Raw genomic sequence first — 23,954 nt, 5'->3', positions numbered from 1 at the left:
TAACTCTAAGTAGGCCCCTGGGTGGCTCCTGGATAGGGGATGGTCCCCAGAAAGACAAAGCCATGATTAGAAGCTTGGAATTTTCTAGAGAAGAGAGAGCTGACTGTGATACAACAGAAAGTCATACATAATATTGTATAGTTTTTCTAAATAATGATTTCAATATCTTTCTCTGAAAAAGCATGTGTACTGTTTGGGTATCAATGACGGGACAGGGGTTAAACACCATAATTTTTATTAGCTTATTAAATGGTTTTGTATTTTTAAAAAATGCTTTAAAAATCTGTTGAAATTTCTTGCACCAATAAATTAACAGTGGTAATTAAATATAGCCTTAATTTTTTTCTTGGAGCATTTATTTCTGTGGGAAAAATCACAAATTTCAGTGATCCTCTAGGAATTTCAAACTCATTAAAATTTTATTTCTAAAATAAATGCTCAATAGGTATAAAACATAAAGTCCTACTTGATGAAACCATCTCCCGTCAAAAGAAATATAAGAATTAAAATCATAGGGATGTTCTAACATGAAAGAAAAAAGAAATTCCTACAATATTGAAATGCCAAATCTTATACCATATTAATGAATACAAAATTTTATAAGGTATATAACGTTCCAAATGAATGTTACACAAAGACAAGAAGTCAATGGACTAATAGAACAAGAAGTTCCAGGAAACTCATTAGCAAAAATTTAATTTGAAAGAATATCCATTAATATTAAATATACAGTAAACATTTTTACCATATTATTTTTCATAAATTTGGACCTTTAAAACATTTTGACGAAAAAACAATTATCACCGTTTTAGAACCAGGGAATTTTAGAGCAGTCAGTTTTAGCCTTGGCTGTTTTGTAGATGAGGAGCTATGAAGCACGTCCCAGGTGCCCCAGCATGTGGTGGTGACAAGACAGAACCAGCTGTCACTTTCTCTGTGAAGCCTTCCCTGATACCACCCTAAGCTCTGCAGTGGTAATGAAATATATGACTACGGGACTGGCTCCCCTGCACACCATGCGGTCTCAAGAGGAGAAGCCAAGACTCACTCACTTCTGTCTCTAGAGAAGGGGAGAGTCTGCTGTAAGGGGCACATTTACTGCACATCTGTTGAGCTGAAATGGGCATCCTAGGCTGAGTTTCATGGATCTATTTGTGTCTTATTTACCGCTGTATCCCCAACATCTAAAACCCACTGAAAACATGGCTTTAAAGAGTGTAGAATTAATTTTACCCTTTTGGGTACTAAAGAGTACAAATACAACTGTGGCCTGTCTTAAAACTTTCTTTTTAACTAGCCCCTCAGTAATCAGGCTCCCTGACTTTAGACTATACTACAAAGCTACAGTAATCAAAATAGTATGGTACTGGCACAAAAACAGATGCATAGATCAATGGCACAGGGCAGAAAGTCTAGAAATAAACCCACACATTTGTGGTCAATAAACCTACAATAAAGGAGGCAGGAATATGTAGTGGAGAAAACCCAATCTCTTCAATAAGTGGTGCTGGGAAAACTAGACAGCTACATGGAAAAGAAGGAAATTAGAGGATTCTCTAACACCATATACAAAAATAAATTCAAAATGGGTTAAACACCTAAATGTAAGGCCAAATACTGTAAAACTCCAAGAGAAAAACAATGGCAGAACACTCTGACATAAATCACAGCAATATTTTTTTGGATCTACTTCCTAGAATAATGGAAATAAAACCAAAAACAAACAAGTGGGACCTAATTAAACTTAAAAGCTTTTGCACAGCAGAGGAAACCATAATCAAATGAAGAGACAACCTATGGAATAGGAGAAAATATGTGCAAATGATGTAACTGATGAGATTAATTCCAAAATAACACAGGCAGCTCACACAGCTCAGTAACAAAAAAACAAACAATCCAATCACAAAATGAGCAGAAGACCTAAACAGACATTTCTCCAAAGACATACAAACAGCCAACAGGCACATGAAAAGATGTTCAACATCACTAATTATCAGAGAAATGCAAATCAAAACTACTATGAGGTATCACTTCATGAACTGGTCAGAATGGCCATCATCAGAAAATCTACAAACAATAAAATGCTAGAGACTATGGAGGGAAAGGACCCCTCCTACACTGTCGGTGGGAATGTAAACTGGTGCGGCTACTATGGAGAACATTGCTGCGGTTCCTTAAAAAACTAAAAACAGAATTACCATATTATCCAGCAATCCCATTCCTGATGGAGGAAACTCTAATTCAAAAAGATACACACTCCCCAGTGTTCACAGCAGCACTATTTACAACAGCCAAGACGTGGAAGCAACCTAAATGTCCACTGACAGATGAACAGATAAAGAAAATGTGGTGTATATACCTACAATGGAATAATACTCAGCCATAAACAGGAGTGAAATAATGCCATTTGCAGCAACATGGATGGACCTATAAATTATCATACTAAGTCAGAGAAAGACAAATATACTGATATGTGGACACTAAAAAAATGACACAACCTTATTTACAAAACAGAAAGAGACTCACAGATGTAGAAAACAAAGTATGGTTACCAAGGGGGAAAGGGGAGAGGGAGGGATAAACTGGGAGTTTTGGATTAGCAGATACAAACTACTACATACCAAATAAACATTAAGGTTCTAATGTATAGCACAGGGAACTCTACTCAAAGGCCTGAGGTATTCTGTATTGAAAAAGAATATATATATGCATAACTGAGTCACTATAGTGTACACCAGAACCTATTATAATACTGTAAATCAACTACACTTCAGTTAAGAAATGTTAAAAAAAAAGATTTATGAAAATATTATCTCCATTCACAACTGAATTTACTTTATGTGCCTGGGTGTGGAGCCAGGACAAAAAGGGTTTGAATAGTAATCCTGTCATTTCACTGTACAATCATACGTTAGTTTCATTTCCTGTTTCTGATGACAGTTATTTTGCTTACTCTGTCCTACAGTTTGCTTTTATCCCAAAAAGTCCTTCCAAATGACTCAACGGTTTAGGATTAATCATACTCTGGCTAATTAGCACTCAATGCTTACAACTTAGAACAGCAACGGACTATTACTCATAGTGTTAAGAGCCGTCACAAAGTAAAGGTCTGACATAAAGAATGTCGCACTTCATTAAAAAGGCATTTCACACAAGAGACTGGGCTCTGAGGTGGACAGAGGAGTTCTCAGGTCACTACTTCCCCTTCCATCTTCCAGATACACAGTGATCTGCCAAAATCTACACGTGTATTTTGGGGAGGGAATTTGTGAGGACTGCGTTAAGAAGTGCAGTATAATCCTTCCCAGACTCTCAAAAGCACCAGCACTCCAACTTGCGTCAGAATCACCCTGGGTGCTGGTGGAAAATGCAAATTCCTTGGCCCACCCTCCAAATGTCTTGGGTTCGTAAGTGTGGTGAGGAGTGTAACAATCTGTGTTGTCAGCCTACACTCCAGCTCATTCTGATATGAGGCCCACACCCTACACTTAAAGAAATATACAGTCAATATGATTTGATTCTACACAGTAGTCATGATAGAAGAATTTGAGGCTGCAAAACTCACTTTTGTATGGGGAAAAAATAGAGGTGGAAAGTCTATCAGTGAACCTATGAAACCTATATACACGTTTTCATGTTTGTGAATAACACAGCAAATAAAACATACAAGCTTACTCCAAGCCAAGAACTGTTCCAAATGGTTTATACACCTTAACTCATATAATCCTCAAAACAACACTACTAGGTGAGTACTACCATTATTCCCATCCAAAACAGATTTTTAAAAAAAGTTTATTTTTTAGAGCAGTTTCAGGCCCACAGCAAAACTGAGTGGAAGGTACAGAGATTTCCCACATACCCCCGGCCCCACCATCTACATACACAGCCTCTCCCATTATCAACACCCCCCACCAGAGTGGTACACTTGGTACAATCCATGAGCCTATACTGACACACCATAATTACCCAGAATCCATAGTTTACCTTAGGGCTCCCCCCTTGGTGTTGGACACTATGGATGTGGACAAACATATGACATGTATCCACCATTATGATATCATACAGAGTATTTTCACTGTCCTAAAAATCCTCTGTGCTCCACTCAGTCATGCCCCCTGCCCCACCCCAGCAACCACTGATCTTCTGTCTCCATTGTTTTGTCTTTTCCAGAATGTCACACAGTTGGAATCACTGTATGTAGCCTTCTCTGATTGGCTTCTTTCACTTAGTAATATACAATTAAGGTCCCTCCATGTCTTTTCATGGTTTGCTAGCTCATTTCTTTTTAGTGCTGAATAATATTCCATTCTCTGGCTGTGCCACAGTTTATTTACTCATTTACCTACTGAAGGATAACGTGGTTGCTTCCAAGTTTTGGTAATTATGAATATAGCTGCTACAAACATCTGTGTGCAGGTTTTTGTGTGAACATAGCTTCTTCAGCTCCTTTGGGTAAACCACGGAGCATGACTACTGGGTCATAAGGTAAGAACATGCTTGGTTTGCATATTATTTCTACTTTACAGATTAGGAACTTAAGGCAAAGAGGAGTCAGACAATTTGCCTGAAGTCACAGCTATTACTTGAGCTGGGATTTGAGCTGGGATCTGAATTCACACGGTTCAGCTCCAGAATTTGTGCTCTTAGTCACTGCACATACAGTTTCTCAACAATAAGGCCTCACACTAAATAAAAGGAACGTCACTGTTACTCAGTGACACTATGCGCTGTAACTCTAACTCAGCTACACTGGATTCCATACTGTTTAGAATTCCTTCGCTTTCAAAAAATTTTCAGATCTCCCTTCCACTGCAAAATTTCCAATCTGTTTTGCTTTGTGCAATTTGCTGATCCTTCATCCAAATCATCATTTACTGCTGTCCCAAAGTCAAGTATCAAGAACATAGCCCCTTTACACATTTTAGGCTCCTCCCTTCTAACAGAAACAGAAATGCAACTGGTCTGAATGGAAGGTTTCAAAATACAAACATATTTTCGATCGAGTTGTTGGCACCTACTGGCTTTGTGATCTTAAACACACTTATTAACTTGAGACTCCCTATCTGCCCGGCAGTAGTTGTAAAGATTACCTGAGAGCTGGTACACAGACCTAACTCTGTGCCTGATCGACAGTTCACAGCAGCAGAGTGATCCTGTTAACTTCATACAGGTCATGTCACGTTCCTCTTCAAAGTCCTTCTAGGCACTCTGTTTACAATTTAAATCAGCTCCCTTTCCCTGTTTCACTCTTCTCCTCAGGATTTATAAAGAAAACACATCTAGCAGTTACATAGTTTACTTACTTATCTCATTTATCATCCGCCCTTGTTTACTAGAATGGAAGCTCCCCGAAGGCAAAGGTCTTTGTCTGCTTTGTCGTTGTGTCTCCGAAGCCCAGAACAGGGCCTGGCGCAGAGTATGTAGGTGCTTAGACATGTATGGAATAAATACATGCATATACGTACAATAAAAGGTGTGCCACCACACCACCACCATTTAATCTCTCTGAACTTCAGCTTTTTCATCTGTAAAGGAGTAATTGTAGTAATCATACCTTACTTATCTCACAATTATTGCTAAGAGCCTATCAATTACGTGCCAACACTACACAAATGCAAAGAACAGCCTTCCCCCTACCTCAGCTTTCCCGATCACAGCTACATCTCCAACTTCTTGCCAGTATTCAACCTGACAGACTTAGATTCCTTCTAACTCCTTGAGGGTGAAACTGTTTTCTCTCCAGTCAAATACGCGTGATGATAATGCATTCAACCCTCAGCCCTAATTTTCTCTCCTTTAGGATGCCTTCCCTAATACCAATCACACATTTTTATTCACATTGCCTCTACGAAGGACTGACTGAAGATTTATCTAGTGGCTCAGACGCTGTAAAACATAGCTTCCTGATACCACAGCAGTATTTTTGTCCTTGAAAGAATTAAAGCGCTCCTTATGACTCCTTGCATAGTAAAACAAGACAAAAACTCGTTTCATTTAAACTGTGAATCCTCACCTCTGAATCTGCAACCTCAAAAAACAAACAAAACAACTTCATAAAATCTCTTTTCTCCTCAAATAACCTGGGGGTGGGTGGGTAGGGGCAGCAGGCAGGCAACATTTAAAAAACAACTTTTCCTTCCTTCCTTCCTCAGGGGAAGAACTAAGGGCTGCTTTGAATATTACGTCTGGCAGTTCACGATGGACTTCACTGGTTCCCGCAATCTCACACCTGAAATGCACCTTAGGGGGGGCCCCTGGCTCTCAGGAGACCCATCATAGATCAGTGAAAAACAACACTACAGCAGGATCCTTGCTATTTCATCATTTAGAGAAATATGATGCTTGGTTCAGATTCTTCAAAAAGTGTATTATGATAAAAACAGATGAGTAAGATGTTAACAGCAGGCGAAAGCGGTTTTCACAAGCCAGGTTTCCACACTCCCTAGCCTTCTCCCACAACCAGCCACACCCAGTGGATTATTCCTATAGGTCTGAACCAACCTCATATGAGCGTCACCACCACAGATACTTCTGAACTCATAAACAGGCCAACAGTTCCCGATTCAACACTCATCAGAATCACTTGGAGGGCTTTATTAAAAAATCCAGACTCCTGGGTCCCACCCCTCAGAATTTCCACTCCGTAGGTCTGGGTGGGGCTAAGAATCTGCATGTTTAACTAGGTTCCAGAAATGATGATGCTTTGAGAGCCACTACATCAGGTAAGCAGTTTGCACTTACCTAAGAGCAGGTATCCTATAGATTGTTGCTAAGGTGTGTCTCCTGGCTTCTGTTTAGTGTCAGCCAATAAAACTTTCTTTTTACAGTTCTTGGGCCAATCTTCACAATGTCTTGAAACACATGAAGAAGTCCTGTATCATCAACCAGATCTAGAAAGAGCCTTATACTCCTGGGTAAGACCTGGTACTAATGTTCCTACCAAAATTCTATTTTGAACCAAACACATCACCTAATCAGGGGACTGCTATGCAGGTGGCATTAGCAGTAAGAAAGACTCTCCCCATCAGCTACTTTTTGGTCAAGTATCACATACCGCACCATTTTGGATACCATAATCTGGATCCTAACCAACCGATGTTAATTATCTGAATATTCCTCTTAAATATACAAATATTTGGCTATATAATTACGTTGACCTTTAAATACATATTTTGTGACATACTGTTTAGATTTTAAATATAATTTTCAGGTAATTCAACATGAAAAGCTTAAAACACTGGGTGAAGTGGGGTTTGTTACTCACTTTACTCTTCTCATTTATTTACAGACTAGGAAGGATAACAAGATTTTACACCTCTCCACTTCCCGAGCTACTTCTCAAAAAGAAAAACTATTCTGTGAAACATATTTCTAGTATCTGGGTGACAAGTTTGGATGACTTAACACACAGGCAGGTGTGTAGCTGTCAAAGGCTTAAACTAGACCTTCTACAGAAAAATACATAGACTGTCTGGTTTAAGCAGTGGGTTGAACTCATACCCTAGCTTCCTCTTCCTCCTAAGAGCCTGGTGAGAAGAAATTAAAAAAAGAATAAGCCCACAGAGCAAGAAGCAAGAGAACAATTCAATGGATTAGCTACCTCAGTAAGCTTCTGGATGAAAGAAAGCAGATGGAAGTAAGGAGGCAACTAAAACCGAGTGGAGGAAGTTGTAGAACAAAATATGCCCATGAAGAGGGTACACAACAGACGGCTGTGTCTCATCAAAGATGGAAAACAGTGAGATGACCACTTTCAAAGTGTTGAAAGAAATAGTCAACCAAGAATTCTATATTCAGCTAAACTCTCCTTGAAAAGTGAAGGAGCAATTAAGACATCTCTAGACATAAAAACAATCAATCAAAAACCAAAAAGCAACTGTGAACGAGTTGTTGTTAGCAGATCTGCCCTATAAGGAATAACTAAAGGCTATCCTTCAAGCTGAAATAAATATTAAGGTAACCTGAATCCAAACAAAGAAATAAAAAGCACCCCCCTCAAAAGCTAACTAAACAGGTATTATGAAAAGATATATAAACATAACTCTTTAAATATAACTCTCTTGTTGACTTGTTTTAAAAGATACCTGGATAGAGCAATAATTTAAAAAAATGAGTTGTTAAGTTTATAATGCCTAAAGGTATAATTTGATGACAATAATAGTACAAAAGACGGAGAAGGAAACTGAGATATACTGCAGGAAAGCTTTTGTATACTACTGAAATTAAACTAATATTAATCTGAACTAGACTGTTTTAAGATGCTAATTAAAATCCCAGGGTAAATTCCAAGGAAAAAACCTGAAAATAAATATAAAAGGAAAAAAAAAAAAAAGGAAATTGGAAAGATATAATAAAAATATCTAACACAAAGGAAGGCAAAAATCAAGGAATAAAGGAATGTAAAAGATATGAGATAAAAATAGGAAAAAGGCAGGTGTAAATCCTAATTTATCACTTATTATATTAAATGTAAATGGATCACATACACATATCCCAATCAAAAGTAAGAGACTGGCAGAACAGATTTAAAAAATGATCTACATATGCATAAACATATATAATCCGTATGAGGAAAACTATAAAACTCTGATGAACAAATTCAAAGAAGAACTAAGTAAATGTAAAAATATTCCATGTTTATGGGTAGGAAGATTCAATGTTGTCAAGATGTCAGTTCTTCCCAACTTGATCTATAGATTCAGGGCTGTCTCAGCCAAAAAACCCCAGCGAGTTATTTTATGGACATCAACAAAATGACTCTAAAGTTCATACGGAGAAGCAGAAGACCTAGAACAGCCAATCACAATAAAAAAACAAAAGAAAAACTAAGCTGGAGAACTGACACCACCCAACTTTAAAACTTACTATAAAGCTACAGTAATCAAAACAATGTGGTACCAGCAAAAGAACAGATACAGAACAACACACCAAAACAAGTAACACAGAAATAAATCCACATAAGTACAGTCAAGTGATCTTTGATGAAGGAGCAAAAGCTAAACAATGCAGCAAAGACAGTCTCTGAAACAAATGATGCTGGAACAACAGGACACCCACATTAAAAAAAAAAAAAGAAGAATCTAGATGTAGCCTTTAGACTGATTACAAAAATTAACTTAAAATCAATAATAGGCCCAAATGTAAAATGCAAAACTATTAAAACTCCTAAAAAAAAAAAAAACAGGAGAAGACCTTGAGTATGGTAATGCCTTTTGAGACACAACACTAAAGGTACAATCCATGAAAGAAATAACTAAAAAGCTGGGCTTAATTAAAATTAAAAATTTCTGCTCTGTGAAAGACAATGTTAAGAGAAGGAGAAGAAAAGCTACAGATTGGGAGAAATACTTGCAAAAGAGACAGCTGGTAATGGACTGTTAGCCAAAATATACAAAACCCCTTAAAATCCAACAATAATAGAACAATGTGATTAAAAAAAAGGCCAAAGACCTTAATGGAGATCCCACCAAAGAAAATATATGGCAAATAAGCGTATGAAAAGGAGCTCCACATCACAGTTCACCGGCAAAAAGCAAACTGAAACAACGAGATACCATTACACACCTATTAGAATGGCAGTAATTTGGAACACTGATTGGCGAGAATGTGGAGCAATCCTCTTGTATACTGCTGGTGGGAATGCAAAATGGTACAGCCACTTTGGAAAAGCCTGGTAGTTTCTTACAAAACTACACGTACTCTTACTATACAATCCAGCATTTGTGCTCTTTGGTATTTTCCCAAAGGGGCTGAAAACTATGTCCACACAAAAACCTGCACATGGATGTTCACGGCAGCTTTATTCATAAAACTAGGAAGCAACAAGATGCCTTTCAATAAGTGAATGAATAAGCAAACTTTAGTACATTCGGATAATGGAATATTATTCAATATTAAAAAGAAATGAGCTATCAGGCCATGAAAAACATGGAGGAATCTTAAATGCACATCACTAAGTGAAATCAACCTGAAAAGGCTACATACCGTATGCGTCCAACTATATGACATTCTGGAAAAAGCAAAACTACGAAGACAATAAAAAGACCAGTGGTTGCTGGGGGTGGGGGAGAAAAGGAGGTAAGGAGGGATGAATAGCCAGAGCTAAAGGAACTTCAGGGCAGTGAAAATACTCTGTATGATGTCATGATGATAAATATGTCACTACACATTTGTCCAAATCAATTAAATGCACAACATCAAGAGCCCTAAAGTAAACTATAATTAGATTACGATGTGTCAGTGTAGGTTCATTGATTGTAACAAATGTACCTTTCTAGCAAATGATGTTGATAACGTGCCATGCATGTGCCGGGGCAAGGGAAATATGGGAAATCTCTGTACCTTTCCTTTCAATTCTGTTATGAGCTTAAAACTGCTTTTAAAAAGTGAATCTAGAAGACATAAAGCAAAACAGCATAAATTAGATTCCATCAAAATAAAAAAAAAGATCCAACTATACACTATCTACAAAAGACACATTAGATTCAATGACACAAAATAGTCTGAAAACAAAAGGATGGAAAAATACAGACTGTGCAAGCAGTAACCAAAATACAGCTGAGGTGGCTATACTAATATCACACAAAATTCTGTTAACACAAAAGAAAGACATTTTAAAACGATAAGAAGGTTGATTTATCAGGAAGATAAAGTGACTATAAATATACTTGCACTTAAAAACAGAGCCCCAAAATACATGAAGTAAAACTGAAAACCTGAAGGGGAAACAGACAATTCATCAAAAATAGCTGGAGACTTCAACACTCCACTTTTAACATTGGATTGAAATCAAAGCAGAAGATCAACCAAAAACAGAAGACTTGAAGAAGACCATAAACTACTTAGTCACAGCAGATACCTACAGAGCACTAAAGATCCAAAAAGAACAGAAAACACATCTTTCTCAAGTGCACACAAAACATTCTCCATGACAGACCATATGCTAGGTGATCAAACAAACCTCAGTAAATTAAAAAAGAATTAAATCGTGCAAAGTATGTTCTTTGATCACAATGAAATTAAACTAGAAATCAGTAACGGAAGAAAATGTGGAAAAATTACAGATACATAAAAGTTAAGCAACATATGCATAAGTTACCATGGGTAAAACAAAACACAATGGAAATCAAAGTACTCTGGGATGAATGAAAAAAAAAACATTAAAAAAGTCAAAATTTATGATACGCACAGTTATAGTAGTATTTAAATTTATAGCTGTAAATGCATATATTAAAAAAGGAGAAAGAACTCAAATCAGTAACTTTTCACCTTAAGCAACTGGAAAAAGAAGGGCAAGATGAACCCAAAGCAAGCAGAAGGTATGAATGCAAACGATTAGAGTGGGAAAAAATGAAACAGAGAAAAATCACAGAGAAAGATCAATGAACCCCAAAGTTGGTTCTTTTAAAAAAAAACAACAAAATTTATAAATTTTTAGCTAGACTGCTCCCCGTCTCCAACAGAAAACTCACACTAAATCAGGAACAAAAGAGGGAACTTACAGAAATAATGATTGTAAGAGAATGCTATGAAGAAAAGTATGCCAACAAATAGGTAACAAAGACCAAAAAAATTCCTAGAAAGACACAAACTACCAGGAACACCTTCAAGAAGAAACAGAAAACCTGGGAGAGTGACATGAGCAGCACGGTGGAATGCGATGCTCCCCTTCAATCAACAACCAGTAGAACGACCATCACTCAGCAAGGCTCCTTCTGTCCAACACAACAGGATGTTGGAGAACACCACACACCTGTACACCAAGAACTCTGGTTCTTTGTAATGCTTAATGAGTTGTTCCTCTGCCAGTCTATTTGAAGTAGTGAACGCTTTTCTACTTGATTCTAATAATTCAACAGGGAAGAAATTAGAGAATTTTCCTTTGTTTTCCAGTAGGTGGCACTATAGCACAAGTTTTTGTTCTCTCTTAGCTGAGCTTCCACTGAGTTGGCACGTTCCACCCTCCTGAGTCGTGTGTACCATGACTCTGACCTCCCGACAGGCAGCAGTGGCACCCACGGCCACAGGTAACTGGGCAGCAACTAGTACTAGCAGTACTAGCAGCCCAGGACCCCATCCTCCCAGCCACCTAGATGCCCACGAGTCTGGCTCCGTTACTGTACCCGCAGCAATGGAGTCTGCAAACCTTACAACACCAGACACAGCAGAGGTGTCTGCATGACCCCAGCTCCCCACCCTCATCCTTGGTGGCAGAGTCTGTGACTCAGGGGATCCTGTCAGACAAAACAAAAACTTGTACTACAGTGCCACCTACTAGAAAACAAAAGAAAATCCTCTAGTATCTTTCTGCTGAATTATTAGAATCAAGTAGAAAAGTATTCACTACTTCAAAGGCACTGGCGTAGGAACAACTCATCAAGCATCTCATAAACAACAGTGAACAGTGGACCACAAAAAGAAAACAACTTCCCAGAAACCGAATTTAATCTCATGGAATGCTGTGATCTGACAGAGAATTCAAAATAGCTGTCACGAAGAAACTCAACGAGCTACGAGAAAACTCAGAAAGGCAGTTCAGTGAGCACAGAAACATAATTAATAAACAGAAAGAATACTTCACTAAAGAGATTGAAACCCTTAAAAAACAAACAAACAAATTCTGCAGCTGAAGAACTCAATACACGTGATACAGAATACATTAGGAAGCAAGGGAAATAGACCAGATCGAATACCACAGAAATACAAAGAATTATAAGAGAATATTATGAAACTATATGCTAATAAATTGGACAACCTAGAAGAAATAGAATAATTCTTAGAATCATACAACCTTCCAAAACTGGAATCACGAAGAAACAGAAAATCTGATTACACAAATCACTAGTATAGAGATTAAAACAGTTATAAAATACCTTCCCCAAAGCAAAAGTCCAGGACCAGACAGCTTCACAGGTAAATTCTTTCAAACATTCAAAGAAGATTTAATCTCTATCCTTATCAAGCTCATCCAAAATACCAAAGAAGAGAGAATGCTTTCTAACCCATTTCGTGACGCCAACATCACCCTGATACCAAACCAGACAAAGACAAACCAAAAAAAGAAAATTACAGGGCAAAATCTCTGATAAACTTAGATGCAAAAATCCTCAACAAAATATTAGCAAACTGAATACAATACATTAAAAGGATCATACACCATGATCAAATGGGATTTATTCCGGGGAGGCAAGAATGGATCAACACCCTCAAATCAATGTGATATATACCATGTAAACAACATGCAGGGTAAAAAACATATAACCATCTCAATACACACAGAAAAATGGGATTGTTTTCTTAAACTGCTCTTTTTCAAGTTGAGGCAGTTCCCCTCTATTCCTAACTTTCTGAGAGTTGTTTTTTTTTTTTTATGAGTCAACGTTGAATTACGTCAAATGTTTTTTCTGTATCAATTGATATAATTATGATTTTTGTCTCTTTAATCTGCTAATACGGTGAGTTACATTGACTGATTTTCAAATACTGAACCAGTCTTGCACCTTCTCTCAGCACTGCTTTCGGTGGCCCACAAATTTTTGCTATGTTAAAATTTCATTCAATTCCATGTATTCTCCCCATTGAAACAAGCATGTCCACTCTCACCACTTTTATTAAATACAATTTGGAGGCAGGAAAAATTACATTTATTCAGAATGACTTATCATCTATATAGAACATCTGATGCAATCCATAAAAAATCTACTAGAAATAATAAGCCAACTTAATAAGGTTGTGGTATGCATGATCAACATACAAAAATTAATCATGTTTTTATATAATAAATATAAACAAAATTAAAATTAGAAAACACATTTACAATAGCATCAAGAAGTATGAACTATTTAGTGATACATCTGACAAAAGATGTGAAAAGGCTGTATACTGAAAACTGTAAAATACTAATGGGAAAAAACAAAAAGAGGACTTAAAAAAAGGCAAGATCTACTGTGTCAGTAGTTCAGAAGACTAAGATATCATCAATTCTCCCCACGATGACCTACAGATCCATTGTAATCTCAACCAAAATTTGGTAAGATTCTTTTTTTTTGGTAGAAATTGACAAGCCAATTATAGAACTCTCATGGAAATGCAAAGCGTCTACTTTGAAAAAGAAAAATTGTCAGTATACCCAACTTGAACCAACATAATAAAAACAGTGGTATTAATTTAAATACTTTTGAGTAAGAAATGGTTGAGCAAATTACAGCATACATTTTTCATGGAATGAAAACCAGTTACATTTTTAACAAGTTAGATTCATATGCACTGGCCTGAAAAAATGACTATAATACAGTGATTAAAAACTAAAAGCAAGTTGCACAGTAGTCATTTTAATCTAGTTACTTTCATGTTTTCAAAATTATAGGAAAAATACATTTGTGTTACTAGAAGCACGGGGGGAAACCAGCAGCGTATGTGTTCATCTCTTAACATCAGTTATTTTAAGAGATTTAGGTTTGGAGCAAAAAGGTAGCGTTTATCTTATTTTATGTCCTTTATGTACTTCTGTATTGTCTGAACTTTGCTCTGAAATTAAAAATAAACCCTCAATATTATATTTTTTTAGTTTCTACTTAAATAAAAAAAATCGGCAAACAGTCTGAAGAGACACCTCATTGATGATATACAGATGCAAATAAGCGTACGCAAAGATGCCCAGCACAGAGAAGTGCAAAGTAAAACCACAATGATGTACTATTACAAAGCTATTAGAATGGCTAAACAAATATACAGACAAACAACAAAAAACGACCTAGCAACACCAAGTGCTGGCAAGGATGGGGAGCAACAGGAACCCTCACTTCATCGCTGGTGGGAATGAATGCAAAGTAGTGGCTACTTAAGACGATAGTTTGGTAGTTTCTTGCAAAACTAAACACAGCCTTAGCATAAGACCCAGAAACTGTGTTCCCAGGTATTTACCCAAATGATTTAAAAATGTATGTCCACAAAAAAAACGTGTGTGTGAATCTTTACAGCAGCTTTATTCATGATTACCAAATGCCAATACCTGGAAACAACCAAGATGTTACAATCATGCCATGAATATCATTCTGTGATCAGACAGAAAGAGCCGTTAATCTATGCAACAACATGGATAAATCTTAAATGCATTCATTATGCTAAGTGAAAAAATCCAGTCTGGGAACAGGCTACATACTGTTTAATTCCATTTATATGACTTTCTGGAAAAGACAGAAAACAGATCAGTTTTTGCAAGTGGTTTGGAAAGGGGCAGGGGTGGCTAAGTAGAGCACGGTTTTTTTAGAGCCATTAAACTATTCTGTCTAGTACTACAGTGATGTTATCCACTTGTCAAAACCCAGGGAACTTTATACCACAAGGAATGAACCTCAATGTAACATTTTAAAATGAAAAAAAAAAATCAACTGGGGATGGGAGTCAGGGAATGCAGACTCTGACAAAAAGAATTTAATTGTATTACAATGTATGATATAACCCTACAGGAGAGGATAGGAAGAAAAGGATCTAAATAACTTTGGAAATGACTGGAAACTGCATGACAAAACCAAAGGAACCGTACATAAGCACCATGCTGTAGCTGTAATGTTTCTCATAAAGGTACTGGGTAACAATTCTGATGCTGCTATACCTGTATCCTGGGACTGAAAACCTAAGTAAAAAGATGGGGAATGAGAGGTTACAGATAAGTAAAGGGAAAAGGCTAGAATGAACCATGTAGTTCTGAATTAGAGTCTGAGACATCAGTGGGAACTCCTACACGACTTTACTCCTTAATTTAGGAACTGATGAGTAACAGCAGAAATAACACAGACATGTACGCATTCACAAGTTAATGCACGTACATTTACTTCCTGGCTCTGGTCACTGACAGGTCTAAGAAGAATTCAGACCCCAGGTGCAATGATAAGTACTCTGGAGCAAATCCTGGTTTCTAATACCATTCTCCAATAAAAGGACCCAGGGACCCTTGATGAAGTGGCTGATCTGGGAGGGAATATACAAGACGGTCCCGGAGTATGTAGTGCCAGAAAGCAGCGAGGTGTTCAAAACACAAACTGGTGGGGATATGTCAAAGGGATACAGAAGCCAACTGGAAGAGCCCCCAGTGGCAAATGCTCCAACACGCTGAGCATTAAGGAACACAACGCAGCTTTCAGTTGTAACTGTCTGGTAACAGAAAACTTTGACATGCTCCATAGTAATAAAATTAGGTCATCTTTGATATTTTTTCCAATTTTCAACCACATAAAATTGTGTCTTTGTGCAAGTATTTTTTTAATTCGATTTTTCAAATTAAAATTTTCAATTTTTTTCCAAGTAGGAAGACAGAACATACCAGGAACATACCTTACAAGGGAGAGACAAACTGGAATATGTATAGACGGGACAAGGCCAGGATAGTTAGGAACCCACATGAACAACAGTCCAATTCAATGGAATAAATATTTGAGCCCCTGCTAGCTACTGAGAACTATGAGAGGCATGGGGGAATACATAGTTAGATAAACTAGCCCCTGACCTTTTAAAAGGTTGTTGTCTGGAAGAAAGGACGAAAGCACATATCCAGGGAGTAACAAATCCAAATAGTTAAAGGACTGTTGTACAGAAAAGGGGTCAGAGTTGTTCATTACGACCTGAGGGACAGGCTTATGAATGAAGGTTAGTACTGTAATGGGCTGACTTGATTGCAAAAGTCTAACACAAAGTAAGTGATTGATATATGTTAAAGTCTCTTCTCCAAATGCCCAATACAACAGGATCCACTCTGCTGAAACCAATACATTTCACCATTTATGTGGCAAAAGGATATTATATTACTTCCATTCTATACTGTTACCATCACTTAGAAAAGTTAGTTTTAAAAAGAGTATAAAATTTAAGTCCAAAATTTAATATAAAGAAAAATAGTTCAATTTTACTTCCATCTTCACCAACGTGAGGAATTTTGAAGTTGGATTTGTCTGTCAAGGAGGTCTACCACTGATCCAAGTAATCATCAATTAGAAATACTTTGAAAGGTACGCGAGCTAGAAGCGTAATTATTCTATATTCTCTTTATAGCAATATAGATCATTGATGGCATTCACACTTTAAAAATTCACAAATAATTAGAACTCTGTTTTTCCTGTTTTGAAATGTCTAGTCATTTGCATCAGATGGAAGCGAAGAAAATTATCTAAATGAGAATACTTTTCCCACGTGCATCACACACACAGTCACAGAGAGAAGAAAACCTCCTGTTTTCAATAAACTTTTGCTCAAAGGAAAAGAAAGTGCTGAACAAGAGTCAGCTGATTCTGTACAACCTTCTACTGACAAAACTAGGCAAGCTAAGTTAGAGGCATACTAGGACCTTCACAAAACATTTTTTTTCCTTTATACAATTTTTACATATTCCATTATTAATTATACTACCGTTATTACTTATATTATTTCCTATTTTGTTACCACCCAGGTGACTAAAACAAACTTTAAACAAACTTTCAAAATAGATAACATATATCTATTTACTTCAAATAAAGAGTTAAAGCACTCGCAGGAGAGTTGTTATTTTATATGACCATTAAGAACAGAATCCACTATAGATTAGGGAAGAGAAAGGCAAATTAGACTAGTAAAATGATGGAGTATTAACAGTGGTGGGATGCTAAGCGCTTTTTCTTTTTGGTCTATTGATATTATCTGAATTTTTAAACTCAATATTTTACATTTATAGAAATAAATTTATTTTCAAAAGATTTTATAGTTGCGCTGGTTACAATTATGTACATCTTTAGGTATTTGCTTTCATGCTATAATTTAAAACCCACTCCTGCCATTGTTTTTAATATTTAATATAAACATAATCTGTGACTTGAGTCATTTATACATAATTTCTCATATAATATAAAGAACTGAGAATGAAGACAAAGATATTGTGTATTTCCAGATGGACCTCAAGATGATCATATAAAGTGAAGTAAGAAAGATAACTATCATACAGTATCACTTATAAAGTGGGATCTAAAAAAACCTGATACATATGAACTTATTTAGGTCAAAAATAGACTCACAGAAAACAAATATTTGGTTACCAAAGGGGAATTGGGGCCAGAGGGATAAATTAGGAGCTTGGGATTAACATAAACACACTACTATATACAAAGTAGATAAACAACAAGGACCTACTGTATAGCATAGGGAACTACATTCAATATCTTATAATAACCTATAATGGAAAAGAATCTGAAAAAGAATATATATAACTGAATCACTCTGCTGTATACCTGAAACTAACACATTGTAAATCAACTATACTTCCATTAAAAAAAACACACTGAATATTTCCAAACAAGGATAATAAGTCAAATATATTTGCACATCAGCAATAGATATAACAAAATTGCTATAAAGTTTGAAGTAATATAAAAAGGCAAAATGGAATTTAAAAATTGGGCCATTTTCTTTGGAACACATAAATTTAAAACTCTAATGTCTATTATTCAACTCTAAACGTATTTTTATTCAATTATCTCCCCTTTCCCTACAATTCTGAGAAAGATTACTAGCCTATGATTTTATTTTTCCTTATTACTCCAAATCCTCCCAACTCCATTCTTGATGTTTGCCTTTAGCAAATAAAGCAAAAAATAAAAATTCTGAAGGATTGGCTGAACAAGTTTGAAAAGAAGAAAATTAAAAGTGCTAACAATGTGTAACTGACTAGATAAACCTCCATTCCGAGACTGCCCCAGGAGAACCCTCCTGGGGATGGGCAAGTGGGCAGTGTGGGGGTAAGTGGGACAGAATTAAGGAAGGAAAGGGGCAGAGAAGTGCATTTTGTTCCTGAGTGAGTAGATCAGGTTTCTGAATTTACTCTGCAGAGTATTTTAATAAATAGTTTTTTGTGGTCCCTATTCTAGCAATAAAACATCTGCTTAAAAAAAACTGGAATCATGTGAGTAGGAAACACATTTATCTGCCCTATAATACTAGATTAAAAATAAGCTGTAAAATGGAATGCAGAGTACAATCTCATTTTTATCAAATAAAATATGTACACAAAGACTGGAAGAATATATATAAAAATATTAACAAAGTATTTTTTATTTTCTGACTATCGATATTTTCTAAGTTTGACGCTGAATACATATTACCTTTATATAAAAAACATTACTTTTAGAAGTTGATACATATTACATGCAAACTTCTTGGGAAACAGCACTGTGCATAGAATAAAAACACAGTCACGGCACTGATTAAACTATTGGGCAATTTAATTCCTAAAACAGATTTTTTTTAAATGGAGAAGATACAAACTCTTTAGAACACTTTCCACCTAGCTATATTAATTAGTTGTTGAATTAGTCTCAATAAAGCTATAAAAGTAACATTAAGACTGACTTTGCAAAGACATGATTCTAAATGAGAAGCTGTTTCCATGAGTAGCTAACATCACGTGGGCCTCCTTAAACATAGAGGAATTTGCCACTGAATCTATCATAGATCCACTTAAACTATCACAATGTCTAGGATATAGTAAGTGCTCAAAAATTTCTGATGAAATAAAGTCCTGAATTTTATAAGGCCAAACAACTTTCCCTTCTGAAGGGAATTACTAGATCAAATGGGCAAAAGAAATGGTGCTGCTTGAGCTGTAGTGAATAGAAATGACTCAGAGACAAATAGGCATGCCTTTGTTTTCCTCAACTATTCGTGGGCCTTTTCCAAACCATTCTCCACCTGCAACGGCCAACTCCTTGTGCTATAAACACGGCAGCATTCAGACAGGAAACTATGGTCCAGAGACTGACACTTATCCAGACCCACAGAGAAAGAACAAAGAAGCTAGAACCTGCTGCTCAAAAAGCTAGGGATTAAAGTGATAAAGGTTTATTTACCACCCAAGAGAATAAAAGTTAGGTTTTAAATGATGACCAAAAAAGTAATGTCCAAATACTTAACTAGATAGCCGAAAAAAGATGATCAATAACAAACTAAAAACATGCTGAAGCAGAATCCCCTATCAATGTTTTCAAGTTATTTTTTTCATGCAAGTAAAAAGATAAGGGAGTTTCAAATTCTCATCATTGCAACTAGTCACTTGCAAAATTCAGTTTCCTTAAAAATCCAATTTGTTCAACTTACTGTGATCAGACTGATTACTGAATAACTAGAAAAATAAAGATACATAACATCTAAATTATGTCTAAAGTTACTGGACTAGTTCTCTCAGACACCTGTTTTAATGATCAGTCCATACTCATTGTTTGTGTTAAAATTCCTATGGGCTTAAGAATCAATGAATTTTACCGAAACCACTGAGAAAGATTTTGTTTGGACACAGTTTTCTACCAAACTAGGTGCCCATACTAACTGTTAATAAAGGGAATGATTTCCAAGAAAAATAAGATTATAATTTCTTAAATGTCAAGGCAAAGAACTATCAAAACATTGACAGGTTTATGTCTCTTGGATCAACTATCAAAGTATTTTGGACCTTGGAAACCTTTAACTGGGCTCCTTTGTTTTCCTTGAGTTCCTCATTTTCTGACACACAACCTACTTCCACAATCTTAACTGAGACTTTTTGAGAATTTTCTAACCAGTATTTTGTTACAAATTAAACTTAGTGAGGAACATTTCCCCATCATGTTAAAATTTAGACACTGTATAGTCTTATTGTCTCTGCATTTATCACAATCTGTAACTATCTTGTTTTATTCATTTATTATCCTTTTCCTATATGATTTCTCTAAGATAAGGCAGGGCTGTTTGTCTTCTTCGCTGTTTTAGCCTCCACCTCTAACACAGTGCCTGGCACTAATAAGTGTTTATAAATACTTACTGAATTAACAAAAGGATGATTTTAGTCACAGAGGGCAAAAATATGATTAAGAGATGGATGGTCTATGCCATTAGATTCCCCCCGCCCCCAATTTTTTTAAGGTGGCTCACTATAATTTTTTGGATCTTTTTATGTCTCACACAAAGAAGAGCCTCCAAAAAAAAAAACAAACCCTACATCTTTTTTGGAAATGAAAATGATCTCAAATATTATACAGCAGGACTGGAACTTACAAATTTGCTGTAAAGAGAGTGAAGGAGAAAGAGAACTGAAAACAGTTGTGCTTGGTTCTCATATAAATGCTGTCTCAGATAAAACCCTGGTGGCACTGTCCCCATCTTGAAGATGAGCAAAGTGAGGATCAGAGAGGAAGTCACTGGCCAAAGGTCAAAAAAGTGCTGGAATTGGGACTGGACAACCTGTTCTTCCTTAAACCAAAGTCCACTTTATTTCCTCTATCCCATATTGCCTCCACTAGAACCAGAAAAAATAAATAAAACCTTTTAAGCAACAAAGTGCATTAAATGATAGTTAATATTTGCAAAGAAATGCTTCGATGATTCAAGTCATACAATTTTTAGAATAGGAAACATACAAGCAAATTAAGTAACTAAATATATCTTTTGGTCAGGCTGAAGTGATAAGGGAAAGAACAGATGAAGTCACTGGAAAAGAAACTCTCCAATGTGTACCTTTTCATACCTGCTATACCACTTGTTTTAGAACTAAAGAAAAATCTTCAGAATTTGAGACATTCGGAAAAAGAATGAGATATGCCTTGTGAGAGCTATGATTTAAGGTTTATCTTCAGAATAATTTTCAGACTTCCAATTGGAATTATGAGGTTCAAGACTATCTCTTAGAAGAATTTTCTAAATCATGTGAACCTGAGCAATGTATATGATTAACAAGCGGGAGATAATTAATAGAACAATCTAACAGAACACGAAAATAACTGTTAAACTGGTAGCATTATGGGTGAATTGTGTTTTTACATATGGGTTTTTAAATTTTTCATGGCGTTTTAAAGTTTGTTCAATATTAACTTTAAAATAAATGCCATGAGCCTGTTTTTTTTTTTTAAAAGGAGGATCAGACTAGTACTGAAAAAAAAAAAAAAAGAAGAAAGAAAAAAAAAAAAAGCAAAGCAAAATTGTCAGCACTTTCTCTCAAACTGAGAGCTGTAGAAGGTGCTATTTCATAAACCTTGGCTTCTCCCAACAAAAGATTTCCTCCCAAAGTCTGGCCAGTTACCTATCTGGAAGAGGAGATGGAATCTCTGCTCTGGAAAGGGGAATTTTAAATCCCTTAGGTACAACCCCATGACGACATGAGTACTGGGTGGGAAATGAGACTTGAGTAGTTATTCTCAAAATGGTCCCAGGATCACCAAAATGGAATCACCCAGGAAAGTTGTTAAAATGCAGATTTCCAGGCCCGGTCCCAGACACTGAATTCACGTTTCTGAAGTCGGGGGCTAGAAATCTTCATTTTTAAAAAGTCACAAAGTGGGATACTTGTGCACAAAGAGACTGGGACACAACTGGACCCGACGCTGAGACGCAACATGAAGAGTGGGTAGGTTTGGAGCCACACACACTTGGGTTTAAACCCCAGCTCTCCCATTTAATAGCTCTGGCTGCAGCAAGGCACTCAAACCCTCTGGCCCGCAATTTTCTCATACAGAAAGTGGAATGACTGTTTTGGAGACGATGTAAAATTTCGTGTGTGCACATGTATGGTGTCACAAAACTTTTCTAATACTTAGATGACCTCTCGGGTTACTTCCAGCTCTAAGTCTATGAAGGCTAGCTTGTTTTAACCCCTCAATATACACCAGCATCACACGAACGTCTGTTTATCCCTTCCCTTAAAACACTGTTTCTCACCTTTTTCCCATTTCCCTCCGTCTCCCCGCAGGAGCCTTTGTAGACATTTTCTATTCTAATCCCTCAGCCCCCATTAACATCTTAACGCCACAGACTGTACATCTGTTAATGTTCTGTGTCCCTCTGGAAGGCCACAAGCCACGGCACTAAGACCCTTTTGTCCCTGAAGGATATGAGAGGAGACTTGGTCAAGGTCATACCACAAATCAGAGGCAGAATCGGGTCTGCGTCTGAGCTACAAACTAACGGTCTAGAACCAGCCCGTCAACGAGCTGTTTGGCTCCCCCCGTGTTTACTTGTTTACTTTTAATTAGCTGCCAGTGTTTAAAAATCAGGGGCTTTTACGGGAGAATACCGACTTCACCCTCCCCAGATAAGGTCGGGTCCGGGAGCGGGCGGCCCCTCGCGCCCCGGCCCTGTAGCCCCCGAGACCCAGGCCCATCCCCCGCACTGAGGTGCCCTCCAGCACTCACCGCGCGAGGAACCAGACGTTTAAGACGCGGCTGGAGTCGCACGCGCAGCTACATCAACTGCAGGTCGCGAGCCTGTCCCCGGCTCAGCATCCAGAGCCCTCGCGGCGGCGGGCGGGTCGGCGGTGCAGCCTCCCGCGCCGGCCCCGCCCCGCCACCCCAGCTGACCCCGGCCCCGGCCCCGGCCCCAACCGGGCTCCGCAAGCCTCGCTTCGCCGGGGCGTCCCGAAGGCCCCGCGGCCCCCTCACCACCCTCGGCAGGATGGGCACCACTACCGCCCCTCACGGCCCCGCCCGACCACGCAGCCCGCCAAGCCTACCACTCACTGCAACCAGGCGCTCGGGTGGAGGAACCGCTCCCTCTGTTGTCCTCGGCGCGTCCGCCCCCGCCGCCTCGCACCGCACCAATCACCGCCGCGCGCTGCCGCACGTGACACGCGCTGGCCAATGGCAGCTCGAGACGGCCTGTGACGCCGCCGGCGACTCCCGGCGCTTTCAAAGCGGGCGGCGGGCGCGGGCCAAAGGGTCGGTGGGGAGCCGCTTCAGGGCCGCGATTGGGGGTTGGGGCCTGACGGCGTTGGCTGCTCTGGGGCTGGATTCTGCATGGCTGCGAGTAACCGAAGTCCGGCTCTGACTCCTGCTGTGTGGAACACACCGGAGTTCGGCGGGAGAAAGAAGGGAAAGGAGTACGTGGGAGGAGGGCTCACAGAGTATGGGGTTTGGCCAGCCTCTCCCCCGAGGATCAGGAGCCTGTTTCCCGCCTTTTCTTCCTGTAGTGTCATC

At 37.8% G+C, this 23,954-nt stretch overlaps 1 protein-coding gene across 3 annotated transcripts in view; it reads right to left on the bottom strand.

Annotated features, from left to right (window-relative positions):
* PTPDC1 (protein tyrosine phosphatase domain containing 1) overlaps positions 1-23,550 on the bottom strand; it is a 54,192-nt gene extending 30,642 nt beyond the window's left edge. Inside the window, exon 1 of one of the 3 annotated variants that reach the window (XM_031447235.2) lies at positions 23,492-23,550. The gene's annotated coding sequence lies outside the window, so the exon portion shown is untranslated. Of the gene's footprint in view, positions 1-23,174; positions 23,273-23,491 lie in introns of those variants that run through there. The other 2 variants (XM_031447236.2, XM_031447234.2) reach the window with 2 other exon arrangements.
* Positions 23,551-23,954: the final 404 nt, after the last annotated feature.

This window comes from Camelus dromedarius, chromosome 10, assembly GCF_036321535.1.
Source record: "Camelus dromedarius isolate mCamDro1 chromosome 10, mCamDro1.pat, whole genome shotgun sequence".
NCBI classification, from domain to species: domain Eukaryota; kingdom Metazoa; phylum Chordata; class Mammalia; order Artiodactyla; family Camelidae; genus Camelus; species Camelus dromedarius.
The sequence above is the reverse complement of the archived record's forward strand: the minus strand, read 5'-3'. Positions and strand labels throughout refer to the sequence as shown.